The sequence below is a fragment of the Pristiophorus japonicus genome, chromosome 9 (assembly GCF_044704955.1).
Source record: "Pristiophorus japonicus isolate sPriJap1 chromosome 9, sPriJap1.hap1, whole genome shotgun sequence".
Classification (NCBI taxonomy): domain Eukaryota; kingdom Metazoa; phylum Chordata; class Chondrichthyes; family Pristiophoridae; genus Pristiophorus; species Pristiophorus japonicus.
In genome coordinates this window covers 227,897,670-227,913,291 of record NC_091985.1, presented here as the reverse complement: position 1 = coordinate 227,913,291, position 15,622 = coordinate 227,897,670, and the positions used below count along the sequence as shown (strand labels likewise).

At 44.4% G+C, this 15,622-nt stretch overlaps 1 protein-coding gene, 1 long non-coding RNA gene and 1 pseudogene across 3 annotated transcripts in view; 2 read left to right on the top strand and 1 right to left on the bottom strand.

Moving 5' to 3' along the window:
* Positions 1 to 15,622, top strand: part of LOC139273850 (uncharacterized) — a 697,517-nt gene that overhangs the window by 194,370 nt on the left and 487,525 nt on the right. The gene's annotated exons all lie outside the window — the stretch shown is intronic.
* Positions 1 to 15,622, bottom strand: part of LOC139273845 (zinc finger protein 420-like) — a 101,196-nt pseudogene that overhangs the window by 28,824 nt on the left and 56,750 nt on the right.
* LOC139273835 (zinc finger protein 774-like) overlaps positions 13,057 to 15,622 on the top strand; it is a 40,569-nt gene continuing 38,003 nt past the window's right edge. For both annotated transcript variants that reach the window (XM_070890911.1, XM_070890912.1), the window contains exons 1-2: positions 13,057 to 15,014; positions 15,108 to 15,223. The gene's annotated coding sequence lies outside the window, so the exon portion shown is untranslated. The remainder of the gene's footprint in view (positions 15,015 to 15,107; positions 15,224 to 15,622) is intronic.

Sequence of the window (15,622 nt, the reverse complement as noted above, 5' to 3'; positions counted from 1 at the left end):
GGCCGAGACTGGGAATTAAACATACAGGGGTATCTGACAATTCAGAAGGATAGACAAGAGAAAGGAGGTGGGGTAGCTCTATTAATAAATGATATCATTAGGGCAGTTGTGAGAGATGATATTGGCTCCAATGAACAAAATGTTGAATCATTGTGGGTGGAGATGAGAGATAATAAGGGGAAAAAGTCACTGGTGGGCGCAGTTTATATGCCCCCAAATAATAACTTCACGGTGGGGCGGACAATAATCAAGGGAATAACGGAGGCATGTGAAAAAGGAACGGCAGTAATCATGGGCCATTTTAACCTACATAGCGATTGGTCAAATCAAATCGCACGGGGTAGCCTGGAGGAGGAATTCATAGAATGCATACGGGATTGTTTCTTAGAACAGTATGTGACAGAACCTACAAGGGAGCAAGCCATCTTAGATCTGGTCCTGTGTAATGAGACAGGAATAATAAACGATCTCCTAGTAAAAGATCCTCTCGGAATGAGTGATCACAGTATGGTTGAATTTGTAATACAGATTGAAGGTGAGGAAGTAGTGTCTCAAATGAGCGTACTATGCTTAAACAAAGGGGACTACAGTGGGATGAGGGCAGAGTTGGCTAAAGTAGACTGGGAACACAGACTAAACGGTGACACAATTGAGGAACAGTGGAGGACTTTTAAGGAGTTCTTTCATAGTGCTCAACAAAAATATATGCCAGTGAAAAAGGGCGGTAAGAGAAGGGATAACCAGCCGTGGATAACCAAGGAAATAAAGGAGAGTATCAAATTTAAAAACCAATGCGTATAAGGTGGCCAAGGTTAGTGGGAAACTAGAAGATTGGGAAAATTTTAAACGACAGCAAAGAATGACTAAGGAAGCAATAAAGAAAGGAAAGATAGATTACGAAAGTAAACTTGCGCAAAACATAAAAACAGATAGTAAAAGCTTTTACAGATATATAAAACGGAAGAGTGTGACTAAAGTAAATGTTGGTCACTTAGAAGATGAGAAGGGGGATTTAATAATGGGAAATGTGGAAATGGCTGAGACCTTAAACAATTATTTTGCTTCGGTCTTCACAGTGGAAGACACAAAAACCATGCCAAAAATTGCTGGTCACGGGAATGTGGGAAGGGAGGACCTTGAGACAATCACTGTCACTAGGGGGGGGTAGTGCTGGACAGGCTAATGGGACTCAAGGGAGACAAGTCCCCTGGTCCTGATGAAATGCATCCTAGGGTATTAAAAGAGATGGCGGAAGTTATAACAGATGCATTCGTTATAATCTACCAAAATTCTCTGGACTCTGGGGAGGTACCAGCGGGTTGGAAAGCAGCTAATATAACGCCCGTGTTTAAAAAAGGGGGCAGACAAAAGGCAGGTAACTATAGGCCGGTTAGTTTAACATCTGTAGTGGGGAAAATGCTTGAAGCTATCAGTAAAGAAGAAATAGCGGGACATATAGATAGGAATAGTGCAATCAAGCAGACGCAACATGAATTCATGAAGGGGAAATCATGCTTAACTAATTTACTGGAATTCTTTGATATAACGAGCATGGTGGATAAAAGTGTACCGATGGATGTGGTGTATTTAGATTTCCAAAAGGCATTCGATAAGGTGCCACACAAAAGGTTACTGCAGAAGAAGATAAAGGTACGCGGAGTCAGAGGAAATGTATTAGCATGGATAGAGAATTGGCTGGTTAACAGAAAGCAGAGAGTCGGGATAAATGGGTCCTTTTCGGGTTGGAAATCGGTGGTTATCGGTGTGCCACAGGGATCGGTGCTGGGACCACAACTGTTTGCAATATACATAGATGACTTGGAAGAGGGGACAGAGTGTAGTGTAACAAAATTTGCAGATCACACAGATTAGTGGGAAAGTGGGTTATGTAGAGGACACAGAGGCTGCAAAGAGATTTAGATAGGTTAAGCGAATGGGCTAAGGTTTGGCAGATGGAATACAATGTCGGAAAATGTGAGGTCATCCACCTTGGGGGGAAAAAAAAAAAACACAGTAAAAGGGAACATTATTTGAATGGGGAGAAATTACAACATGCTGCGGTGCAGAGGGACCTGGGGGTCCTTGTGCATGAATCCCAAAAAGTTAGTTTGCAGGTGCAGCAGGTAATCAGGAAGGCGAATGGAATGTTGGCCTTCATTGCAAGAGGGATGGATTATAAAAGCAGGGAGGTGCTGCTGCAACTATACAAGGTATTGGTGAGGCCGCACCTGGAGTACTGCGTGCAGTTTTGGTCACCTTACTTAAGGAAGGATATACTAGCTTTGGAGGGGATACAGAAACGATTCACTAGGTTGATTCCGGAGATGAGGGGGTTACCTTATGATGATAGATTGAGTAGACTGGGTCTTTACTCGGAGTTCAGAAGGATGAGGGGTGATCTTATAGAAACATTTAAAATAATGAAAGGGATAGACAAGATAGAGGCAGAGAGGTTGTTTCCACTGGTCAGGGAGACTAGAACTAGGGGGCACAGCCTCAAAATACGGGGGAGCCAATTTAAAACCGAGTTGAGAAGGAATTTCTTCTCCCAGAGGGTTGTGAATCTGTGGAATTCTCTGCCCAAGGAAGCAGTGAGGCTAGCTCATTATCTGTGATTTGAATACATTCAGATAGATTTTTAACCAATAAGGGAATTAAGGGTTATGGGGAGCGGGTAGGTAAGTGGAGCGGAGTCCATGGCCAGATCAGCCATGATCTTTTTGAATGGCGGAGCAGGCTCAAGGGGCTAGATGGCCTACTCCTGTTCCTAATTCTTATGTTCTTATGTACCTGCATACTAACCTTTTGTATTTCATGCACCAGGACTCCCAGGTCCCACTGTACTGCAGCACTTTGCAATTTTTCTCCATTTAAATAATAAATTGCTCTTTGATTTTTTTCTGCCAAAGTGCATAACCTCACACTTTCCATTATACTCCATCTGCCAAATTTTTGCCCACTCACTTAGCCTTTCTATGTCCTTTTGCAGGTTTTTTGTGTCCTCTCACACATTGCTTTTCCTCCCATCTTTATAACGTCAACAAACTTGGCTATGTTACACTCGGTCCCTTCTTCCAAGTCGTTTATATATATATTGTAAATAGTTGGGGTCCCAGCGGCACCCCACTAGTTACTGATTGCCAACCTGAGAATGAACCATTTATCCTGGCTCTCTGTTTTCGGTTAGTTAGCCAATCCTCTATCCATGCTAATATATTACCCCCAACCCCGTGAACTTTGATCTTGTGCAGCAACCTTTTATGTGACACCTTGTCAAATGCCTTCTGGAGGTCCAAATACATCACATCCACTGGTTCCCCTTTATCCACCCTGTTTCGTTACATCCTCAAAGAATTCCAGCAAATTTGTCAAACGTGACTTCCTCTTCATAAATCCATGCTGACTCTGCCTGACTGAATTTTGCTTTTCCAAATGTCCTGCTACTGCTTCTTTAATAATGGATTCCAACATTTTCCCAACCACAGATGTCAGGCTAACTGGTATTTAGTTTCTTGCTTTTTGTCTGCCTCCTTGTTTTAAAAAAAAAAATAGGGGCGTTACATTTACAGTTTTCCAATCTGCTGGGACCTCCCCAGAATCCAGGGAATTTTGGTAAATTACAATCAATGCATCCACTATCCCTGCCACTACTTCTCTTAAGACTCTAGGATGCAAGCTATCAGGTCCAGGGGATTTATCCACCTTTAGTCCCTTTATCGTACTGAACATCACCTCCTTAGTGATCGTGTTAAGTTCCTCCCCCCCTACAGCCCCTTGACTATCCACTGTTATGGTAGAGGACACTAAAAATATCCTAAGGACTGATACAAAATATTTGTTCAGAGTTTCTGCCATCTCCATGTTCCCCATCACTAATTCCCCAGTCTCATCCTCCAAGGGACCAACATTTACTTTAGCCACTCTTTTCCTTTTTATTTAACTACAGAAACTCTTGCTATCTGTTTTTATATTTCATGCTAGTTTACTTTCATAGTCTATCTTCCCTTTCTTCATCATTTTTTGAATCGCTTTTGCTGGCTTTTAAAAGCTTCCCAATCTTCTGTCCTCCCACTTTGGCCACTTTGCATGCCCTTGTTTTTCATTGGATACCATCCTTTAGTTCTTTAGTTAGCCACGGATGGCTATCTTTTCTTTTACATCCTTTCCTCCTCACTGGAATATATTTTTCTTGAAAGTTGTGAAATATCTCCGTAAATGTACACCACTGTTCATCAACCGTCCTTAATTTTAAATCTATTTTCCCAGTCCACTTTACCCAACTCTGCCCTCATCCCTTCATAGTCTCCTTTATTTAAGATTACGCTGGTTAGAGATTCAACTTTCTCGCCCTCCATCTGAATTTGGAATTCAGCCATACAATGATCACTCATTCCAAGGGGATCCTTTACTAGGAGATTGTTTATTAATCCTGTCTCATTACATAGGACCAGATCTAAGATAGCCTTCCCCCCGGTTGGTTCAGTTACATACTGCTCAAGGAACCCATCCGTTACGCACTCTATGAACTCTTCAAGGCTACCCTGACCAATTTGATTTGTCCAATCAATATGAAGATTAAAATCACCCATGATTATTGCTGTTCTCTTTTTACAAGCCCCCACTATTTCCTGGATTGTGCTCCGACCAACAGAGTTGCTACTGTCAGGGGGCCTATAGACTACGCCCACCAATGACTTTTCCCCCTGGTTATTCCTTATCTCCACCCAAACTGTTTCAACATCCCGATCATTTGAGCCAATATCGTTTCTCACGATTGCAGTGATTCCATCTTTAGTCAACAGAGCTACTCACCACCTTTTCCTTTCTGTCTGTCCTTCCGAATTGTCAAGTACCCCTGAATGTTTAATTCCCAGTCCAAGTCACCTTGCAACCACCTCTCTGTTACGGCTACCAGATCACAATCATTTGTAACTATTTGTGCCAACAGCTCATCTAATTTGTTATGAATGCTGCGTGCATTCAGATAGAGCTTTGAAATACGTTTTCTTACCATTTTCTCCTGCTATGGCTCCTCGGGCGTACTCTCCTGAAATAGACAGAAACACAAATGTTAATGTACAGCAGACCGATGGTAGTGCTCAAACAGATTAAACAAGGCTCGACTTTGCAGCACGACAGAGTCCGAGAGTCAATAATAAAGTGTGGAGCAACTCGCTGATCTGGAAAGCTAATGAGCAACGGCGAGTGGATAGTATTGGACTAATTGAGTCAAGAGTTTAGTGAAATGGATGGGCTGGTACTCAATATTGAGGGAGAGTCACTGGGGACCTGTGACAGGGATTTTTGCAAGAGGTACAGGGTCAGCAAGAAACAGAAATAAGTGCTGGAGGAAACCAAGCAAAGAAGATAATAGAGGATGCACTGACGGCAGGAAGAATGCTTGTAAAGACACTGAGAAAGCCACAACAATGTACAGATATAGGAACATAGGAACAGGAGTAGGCCATTCAGCCCCTGGAGTCTGTCGAACCAGTCAATTAGATCAAGGACTAACTCCGAATGCAGAAGACCAAGTCATAGGGGAAGAAATAGTTCAGAAGCCAGAGAACATGGTTAGGACAAAGATGCAGTTGGTGAGGTGCAGGGAGATTCTGGCTGTAGGGAGATGGGTGGTGATGAGTGCGGTAATGATGATGAGTTGGGTACCCAGGAATAGGTCTGTGCACACGGAAGATAAATGGCAAAAAGGTACTGGAGGAGCCGGAAGGGCTAAATGACAATGTAAGAAATCCTGTAAGGGCTCTGAACCCTCCCATGCAAGGATGGCCTAGAAAATCAAGACAATTCCTTTGGCATGACATACTTAATGTTCTGCGTGAAAAAGATGTTTGTAAAACAACTCGCAAATATGAATAACTGCCAGTCAACTTGCTGCTAAAATAATACTGGGTCTTTGAAAAGTAAATGGTGCTGTTCGTATGACAAAAAATGGGAGCGTGATGACCAAATAAAAACAATGGAACTGGTCAGGAACGTTGAAGTAGCTGCAAGAAGCATTTACATTGGAGGAGGGAGAAGGCAGGAGGAAAGGTGATCCCACATGACATTGATTACAGAGTGGAATCTAGACAGCAGGTGGGTGATATACAAGAACCAGGTAACATTAACAAGGGTAAACTGGGGGCCAAAAGATGGGAACATCTACAGTAAGCTGTATAGATGTGAATGCTGAATGCATTCGGAATCAGCAATTCCAAAACACGAGGCTACTGTAACACTCGGGAACTCCAGTGTTGTGGGAATATTATAAACATGGCTGACTGCAGAGGATGGTGCACAGGGACAGGAGGAGCCTGTCCCACTATTCAGGTAGATCATGGCTGATCTGTACCTCAACTGCATTTACCCACTTCTGCTCCATATCCCTTGATGCTCTTAACCAACAACAATCTAGTCTGGAAAATGTTGAATTGTTTGATCCTCACATCCACAGTCTTTTAAGGGAGAGAGTTCCAGATTTCCACAACCCTGTGAATGAATTGAAAAAAAAGAAATAAAAAAGTATTCAGGAACAGCAGAGTAGACAGCAAGGATGTGATGTGGGCCTGGATGACAAAGACACAGAGGAGATTAAAGCTGTTCATCCTGTGAAAGAGCTGTCCAATGTATTCCCACACCCAAGCATTTTCCCCACAGTCCTGCAAATTAGTTCTCTACAACTACATGTCCAATTGCCTTTTGAACGTCCCGATGGAATCTGCTTCCACCACCCTTTCAGGTTCCAAATCTAAAAATCTGAAAACATATCTCCACATTTCCCTCTAGTTCTCTTGCCAATTATTTTAAATCTGTGACCTCTGGCTACCGGTCCGGTTGCCAGAAGAAACAGTTTCTCCCTGTTTGTTCAATCAAAACCTCTATTAGGTGTCCCCTTGACCTTTTCTGCTCCTAGGAGAACAATCCCAGCTTCTCCTATCTCTCCACTTTACTGAAGTCCCTCATTCCTACTCTCATCCTAATAAACCTCCTTCTTACCCTCGCCAAGACCTTCCACAAGTGTAGTTCCCGGAATTCTACACAATACTCCAGCTGCAGCCTAACCAGTGATTTGTAAAGGTTTAGCACTTTCTTGTTTTTTAATTCAATGCCCCTGTTTATAAAGCCAAGTATCCCACAAGCTTTCTTGGCTGTCTTATCAACTTGCCCTGCAACCCTCAATATGTGAACATGCACCCCAGTTCCTTCTGTTCTTGCACAACCCTCAAAATAGCACCTTTTAGATTATACTACCTTTCCATGTTGCTCCCTCCAAAGTGCATCACATCACACTCATCCACATTAAATTGTATCCGTCATGTGTCTGCCCAGTTCTCCAATCTATCTGCTACTATCCTGCTCACTATTCACCACGTTGCCAAGTTTTGTATCATCTGCAAACTTTGAAGTTGTACTTTCGATACCAAAGTGCAGGTCATTTATCTATAACAAGGAAAGCTTATCGTGAATGGCCTCTGATTTCTCACAGATTTGTCTCCATTCTGAGTAAAATATCATTCTTTTCCTCATTTAGCTCTTAGACTAAGTTGCGTTCCTTTTCATCCAAAATATTGCGCAATGTAGAAAATTCAGAGTCGATAAGGTCCTGCGATTAATTCGACTGTGAAGACAAAAAAGTTTGTTACAGAAGGAAGCAAAACTATCGCAGGTCACGAGAACATTGATGACAGTGCTTAATAACCACCAAGCCACGCAGTTGAAAATGCACAAGGAGAGAGTTCTGTTAGTCGGGCATGGGGTGCATAACATGCTACCCATACAGGAACTCACCGTCATTTCGGAGATGCTTGCTTGCTGCTTAAACTTAAAATCATCAAAAGAGATTTTCTTCTGCCTCAGAGAATGTAGGATTGAGTTCATTTTCACCTGCAATTTAAATTAAATGAGGTCTGAAGTTAATTGGCAAAAAATCCAGGGGGTAAATGAGGGGAAACATTCTTACACAGCGAGTTATCTGGAACACACTGTCTGAAAGGGCGGTAAAAGCAGATTCAATAGTAACTTTCAAAAGGGAATTGGATAAATAGTTGAATAGGAGACATTCACAGGGCTCTGGGGAAAGAACAGGGGAGTGAGACTAATGGGACAGCTCTTTGAAAGAGCCAGCACAGGCACGATGGGCCGAATGGCCTCCTGTGCTGTGGGTTTCTATGATTCTAGGTGCTGACAAGAGAGTCAGGGCTCTGCTACAATTAGAAAGATTAAATGTGAATTTTAAAATAAATTCTTAGTTGGACCAACTGTTTTAACTTCACTTCATAATGGTTGTAGCTGGTGCAAAGCTGAAGTGGAGTCAAACTCTCTCCTGGCCCACAGTCAATGGAAACTACCGATCTTCAGAGTTACTCTGCACATCTCCCCTTGCCATCAATCTCAAACTGCTTTGCCTTAACAGAGTAAGTGACATGACTGTCCCACGCACACTGAGCCGGGACATACTGAGTTAAGACATGCAGAATCAGTTGAACTATGAACAGAAGTACTGAGCTTTCTATACTTCAGCAACATTACAGATTCACAGTAAGATTCCCACCCTCCTCCAACTCTTAATATATCCTGAAATTTAAATAAAAATTTCCTATTGAGAAGGAGAGCAGGGGGGTTCTCTCCAGTGTCCTGCGTCAATATTTATCCCTCAACCAACATCACAAACAGATGAGCTGGTCATTGTCACATTGCTATTTGCAGGAGCTTGCTGTGCGCAAATTGGCTGCTGCGTTTCCTACTTTACAACAGTGATGATATCTCAAAAGTACTTCATTGGCTGTAAAGCACTTTGGGTCGTCCTGAGCTCATGAAAGGTGCTATATAAATGAAAGTCTTTCTTTCTACAGGATTAACACACGCCATCATTGCAGCATGACATGCCCCCTGCTAGAAACTGTCAGACAAGTCAGCAACAGTGTGTGACTGAGATAGTCCACATACAGCATAATTTCCTGTCCTTGCTGACTCCATCATTTCTTACCCATACTCCAGCTATCAGCAGATTCTTTACACAAGTCTAATTTAAGCACACATACATTACAATAGATGACAGCCCCCTCACAAAAAAACAGAAGATCCCATGCACAGATTGTCTTTAACCCATGACTAAGATTGCTCACCATTATATTATGGGGATAATTTGCATTTGGATCCCACCCCCGCTCCTCACCCCCCCCACCATCCCCCCTCCTCCTCACACACCCTCCGATCCACCCCTCCTCTTCACCGCGCCCCACCATCCCCTCCTCCTGAGTACATTGGGCCTATACTCTCTAGTTTAGAAGAATGAGAGGGGATATCATTGAATCACAAGATTGTGAGTGGGACTGACAGGGTAGATGTTTCCCACTGGCTGAATAGTCTAGAACTAGGTGGTATAGTCTCAGGATAAACGGTCGGCCATTTAAGACTGACACGAGGAGGAATTCCTTCATTCAGAGTGATGTGAATCTTTGGAATTCTCTATCCAAAGGGCTGTGGATGCTGAGTTTCTCAGTATATTCAAGGCAGAGATCGATAGATTTCTGGACTCTAGGGGTATCAAGGGATATGGGGATCGGGCAGGAAAGTGGAGTTGAGGTCAAAGATCAGTCATGATCAGTCATGTAATTTAGGTATAGAGCAAAAAAATAATAATATTGCACAAATACACCGAAAACAGTTCATTTCTAATTTAAAAAAATTAAGTAAAATGTTATTATATTTTTAAGGCCAACTGAATTAACATCCTGGCACGTATAAAAGCAATATACACATAAAATAAAATATATTGCTCCATATGAAAAAATAAACATCTTAAAATAATAGGACACTATGTCCTGTTACAAACAGCAGATAGGCTTTCCACACACACCATTAGAAAACATTATCTTGGAAGTGGTGGATCAGGCTCGAGGGGCCGTATGGCCAACTCCTGCGACTAATTCTTATGTTATGTTCTTATGTTCCCCTGTCTAGTAGATTCTCAACTCAGAAGGAAGTCTGCACCAATATTATGCACAAGAGCCATGGATTCAACACAGCAGACACGCAAAATATACTCCCTCTGGTAAACGGTTAGTTCAAAACAAATCTGGACAAAATGCCTGAATATTTCCATTAATCCAACGTTGCCAGAGAAATGAAATTTTAAAAACAGGCCAATTATATAGGAAAGTATCAGAAGGGCAAGAGAACATCACATTGAAACTTTCCATCACATTCACACTTCCTGTGGCACGGGTTTATTTGTGAGCAAAACCACCTCACTCTTGGCCGATCTCTCAGTCAAAATCTCCAAGAAGAGTGTCTAAACTGCAGGTGTCATGCCTCGCTCAAATCACAGTGAAAGCCCCGGGATAGACAGTCACCAGAACTGCTTTTGTGGTGTTCTGCATGTTGTATCAGCCTTGGTTCAGTGGGCAGCACCCTCACCTCTGAGTCAGAAGGTTGTGGGTTCAAGTCCCACTCCAGGAGATTTGAGCACAAAAATCTTGGCTGACACTCCTAGTGCAGTGCTGAGGGAGTGCTGCCTTTCAGATGAGACATCAAACTGAAGCCCAATCTGATCACTGGCAGACGTAAAAAATGCTATAGCACCATTGTGAAGAGCAGGACAATTATCCCAGTATCCTGCCAAATATCTATCCCTCAACCAACATCACAAAAAACAGATTATCTGGTCATTATCACACCACTGTTTGTGGGAGCTTGCTTTGCACAATTTGGCTGCTGCATTTCCTACATTACAACACTTTACTGGTTGCAAAGCACTTTGGGATGTCTGGTGGTCAGGAAAAGCGCTATATAAATGTAAGTATTTATGTTCATTAGTGCCCATCACCACTTTATGCTTTGCAGTGTTGCCAAGGTAAAAAAGCCCTTACAAGACTGAGCGCTATTTTTAAAACGTATACAGAGGAAACGATTCCTCGGTGCGGTGAAACAACCAAACTTGTCTTTCAAAAAAATATATCAAGGCAGACAAAAAGGTCAAGCCTGCTGCAGGTGTAATCTTTGCCCGGCAGTCTGTATGCTCAGTTAAAATTAAGCTGCAGGCTTTGAAATGGGCCTACCAAGGCAAAAATTCCAGCTTAAACCAATTTCCCAATACAAATTAAATGCAATTTCATTTGCTCAGGGGAAGAGGAAAGACATGGATTAGCTCACCGAGCTGGAGTAAGGATTTAATACCAGACAGAATCAGCAATAAAAGGCACACATACAAGTTTAACTTGCATGGCAAAATGCTCGCAAGTGAGACACGTGTTCCTTCCGAAATCTGTACAGTACCATGCATCACTTAACACTCGTAGAGCTGCTTTTGAAATGGGCTTTGCACATCTCCCTGCTACATCGAGTTAACATGGAATTATAGCACAGAAACAGGCTGCTCGGAACAACTGGTCGGTGCCGGTGTTGATGCTGCACACGAGTTTCCTCCCATCCTCTTCATCTCACCCCATCAGCATATTCTTCTATTCCTCTCTCTTTCTCTTGCTCTCATGTTTACCTAGCTTCCCCTTAAATGCATCTGTGTTATTCGCCTCAACCACTCCAGGCGATAGCAAGTTCCACATTCTCACCACTCTCTGGATAAACAAGTAATCCCCTAAAAACTGCCCCTTTATATAGTGTGACAGGAGGGTGATAATTGCACCAAGAACTGCCCCCAACTCCTCCTGTCTATTTTTCTGCATTACCAACTTTTTTATTTTGAACACCAAGAAGGAAGGTTCAAGTCCTGCTGCAGAACCTCGAGCACGAAAATCTAGGCCGACACTCCAGTGCAGTACTGAGGGAGTGCTGCACTGTCGGGGATGCTGTCTTTTGGAGGAGACTTTAAATCGAGCATCCATCTACCCTCTCAGGTGGATGTAAAAGATCCCACGGCAATATTTTGAAGAGCAGGGGAGTTACCTCCAGTGTTCTGCCCGATGTTTATCCCTCAACCAACATCACAAAAAACAGATTATCTGGTAGCTAACACATTGCTCCCTGTGGGAGCTTGCTGTGCGCAAATTGGCTGCTGTGCTTCCTACATTATAACAGTGACTACACTTCAAAAAGTACTTCCAGATCACAACAACGCGCTGTGTCAAAAAAAAAAGTTTAATGTCGCCCCTGGTTCTTTATCGAATCACCTGGAATCGGTGTCAAACAAAATTAGACAGCGAGCCACGTGAGGAGATATTAAGCCAGGTGACCAAAAGCTGGTAAAAGAGGTAGGTTTTAAGGAAAGGCTTAAAAAGGAGGAAAGAGAGCTAGAGAGGCTGTAGAGGTTTAGGGAGAGAATCCAGAGCTCGGGGCCCAGGCAGCTGAAGGCACGGCTGCGGTTTGTTAATTTAAACATTTTACGATATATGGTGCCCACTTCAAATAACTGAGACTTGGCAGGTACAGAATTAGGTGCATTACCTTCCAATGGATGCCACATTTGATCTGTGCCCTCTGCAGCACATCCTGTACCCAGCAGCCAGGACTGTGGCTCACTCACTGGGTAGCAGACCGTGTCATTGCAAACACTATTTAAATGAGTTTCCTGCTGTGTAACAATCCAATACAAAGTTCAACACATTATATATAGTACAGACTGGAGCCATCACCTCCCACCTCCTACGACCTACCTCCTCAGACCCCACCCTCACCGCTCAGCAAGTTCCCAAGCTCCGAGCCCGACTCCCACCAAGGCCCCGGCCCGGAAACCCGCCTCCCTCACTCTGAGTGACAGGCGCTCCGGCCAATCCGCGTCCCCGGAAGAGCCCCACCCCGGAAACCCGCCTCCCTCACTCTGCGTGACAGGTACGACGGCCAATCCACTTCCCTTCTCTCCCCCCCACAGCGCCTCACCGGGCGGCCACTGACCAATCAACGCCGCCGAGAGGCGGGGTTTGCGGCCATGATTTCGGTGGAACGAGGTTCGCGCTCGGAACTTGGCGGTTGGGTTTAAATATTGAATGTTTAACGGACGGCGACCTTTGCCCCTGTGCGCGGGCGCCGGTGGGGGGGGTGCTGTGATTGGCGGGGAGGGGGACAACAACAACAACAACAACTTGTGTTTATAGAGCGCCTTTAACCCAGTAAAAGGTCCCCAGGCGCTTCACAGGAGGGCCACAGATTGTTTTGTCTATTCCTGGGGTGGATCTGCGATTGTCACCGAACTAATCTGCCTCCCACAATATCTACAGAATCCCGGGAATACCCGCAGCCTCCCCGGGAATGGTCTTCATCATCATCGGCGGTCCCTGGAACCAGGATGACTTGCTTCCACAGGCGTTCGCAGATGTTTCAATGAAGGAGCCGATATTCCAGTCCTGAACTCCAATTGAAGGGTGGAAGATGCCTGTGCCTGGATTGTTTTAACGTGTGGTGACCGTCTCACACCAGCCACCACACGGGCTTGACAGAGCTCGGCCTTTATCCAGCGGCAAGGGTTAATCAGGACGTCATGAGACCTGCTCTGCTGCAAGGACCCAGTGCGCACACATATCGTAGTGTGGGCAGGTCCGTGCTGTCCCTGGGCTCTCGGCTCTTCTGGGCCCTGTACCCTCATTCGCCGCACCTACGCCACGACCTCTCGAAGCACCTCCGCCACGATCTCTCGACGCTCCTCCGCCACACGCTCCTCCGCCACGATCTCTCGACGCACCTCCGCCACGATCTCGCCGCACCTCCGCCACGATCTCTCGACGCTCCTCCGCCACACGCTCCTCCGCCACGATCTCTCAGCTCTCCTCCATCACGATCCCTCACCGCTCCTTTGCCACGATTCCTCGTCACTCCTCCGCCACAAACATTCGGCGAACTTCCGCCACAAACATTCACCACTCATCCGCCCTGACCTTCCCGATCCTCTGCTGTATCTGGAACCCGCCGATGTTCCTGCCCCTGCTCCAAACCACGACCTGGGTTTTGATGACGTCATCCAGTTGCCCACTTCGAATCCGTCGCACACTTGTAATAGCTCGCGCTGAAAGCTGCAGTGGTATGCCCTTTTATCCTCCCGACCTGCGATGGTGTCCTCTTGCAGGTCAGGCTGGCCCACTATGAATGAGTGGCCCCGGAAATGAGTTGCCCTGATCTTGATACTCAGCTTGTAATTCTTTCTGTGGTGCCCAACTTTAATATTCTCCTGAAAGTCCCATTGCAATCCAGTTCCAGTTCCATGTTGTGAGTGCGTGCGTGTGTGTGGCACGGTGGGTGTGAGAGACACTGTGACTGAGTGGGGCTGATGTTGGTTTCCAGTATCTGACACAACTCCCATTTTCAACTATATCCTTTTTCTATTAGCTGCTTTAAAGACTTTGGGTGTAATATCTACTATCTGTTTTTCAAATATATTTAACAGAGAATTACATAGATTTTACAGCACAGGGACAGGCCATTGGGCCCAACAGGTCTATGTCGGTGTTTATGCTCCACACGAGTCTTCTCCCACCTTACTTCAGCTCACCCTATCAATATATCCTTCTGTCCCCTTCTCCCGGATGTAATTATCTAGCTTCCCCTTAAATGCATCGATGCTACTCGCCTCAACTACTCACTGTGGTAGCGAGTTCCAGATTCTCACCACTCTGAGTAAAATGATTTCTCCTGAACTCCCTTTTGGATTTATTAGTGACTACCTTATATTTATGGCCCCCAATTTTCAACTCCCCCACAAGTGGAAACATCTTCTCTACATCTACCCTATCGAAACCCATAATAACTTTAAAACCTCAATCGGGAGAATTCTCAGTCTTTTATCTGGAGAAAAGTGCCTCAGCTTGTTTTAATCTTTGCCAATGGCTGTGCCCACTGAGTTCTGGTACCATCCGTGTAAATCTGTGTTGCACTATCTCCTGTGTTTCGATCTCGCTTTTGTTATAACCTCTTTCTATCTTGTGTGTCGGCAGCAGTGAGAATGCGGAATGATCTTTGCTTGTAACTACCGGGGTGTAATTTCTGCTGTCTGGATATAGACGCTCAGTCTCTGGCAACTCAAATTTGTGTTTTGTTATATTTCAGGAGGAAGCTTGTCAGAAGATGAGGTAAGACTTGTTCTTTACTGAAACTCTGCACAGTTTGGTAAAATAGCTGAGAAAATTATGGTCAATTTATAATCAATTGTTTGATATTTGCAGGACTGGTGAGGACAGTACTATACCGACATTAGCAGATGCCGCCGTGTCCTTGGAAAAATTCAACGGCCCTTTACAGTGCACACTTTCGAGAGAAATTATATTCGCCATTAACCCCGGTAAAACTCGTAGGTTCCTTTGTTCTGATATATAACTCATATTATGTATAACAAATTAAATCATATCAAAGAGACAATTTAAGCAGTCGCCAAGTCACGTAGTTAAAAATAGCGCTGAGTGGAATTAAAGTTATTCATGCACCAAATTCACTTTCTAAAAGCATCGCCTCAAGTAGCCAGCTGAAATTTCAGCTCTCCCAATATAACAAATACAGGGTTCCTTGGATGAACCACTGGCTCCAGAGACCTGCAATAATTTGCACACTTCACTCTGCCGGCGTTGAGAACCGCAGGAGACCAGGGGCCGCAGAGCTCCTTGTAGGGTCAGGATCACAGGGGCCACCAGTGGTCAGAACATTTTTATGGCACTGCCATCTCATTTGCAGCAGTGGTAGGCCT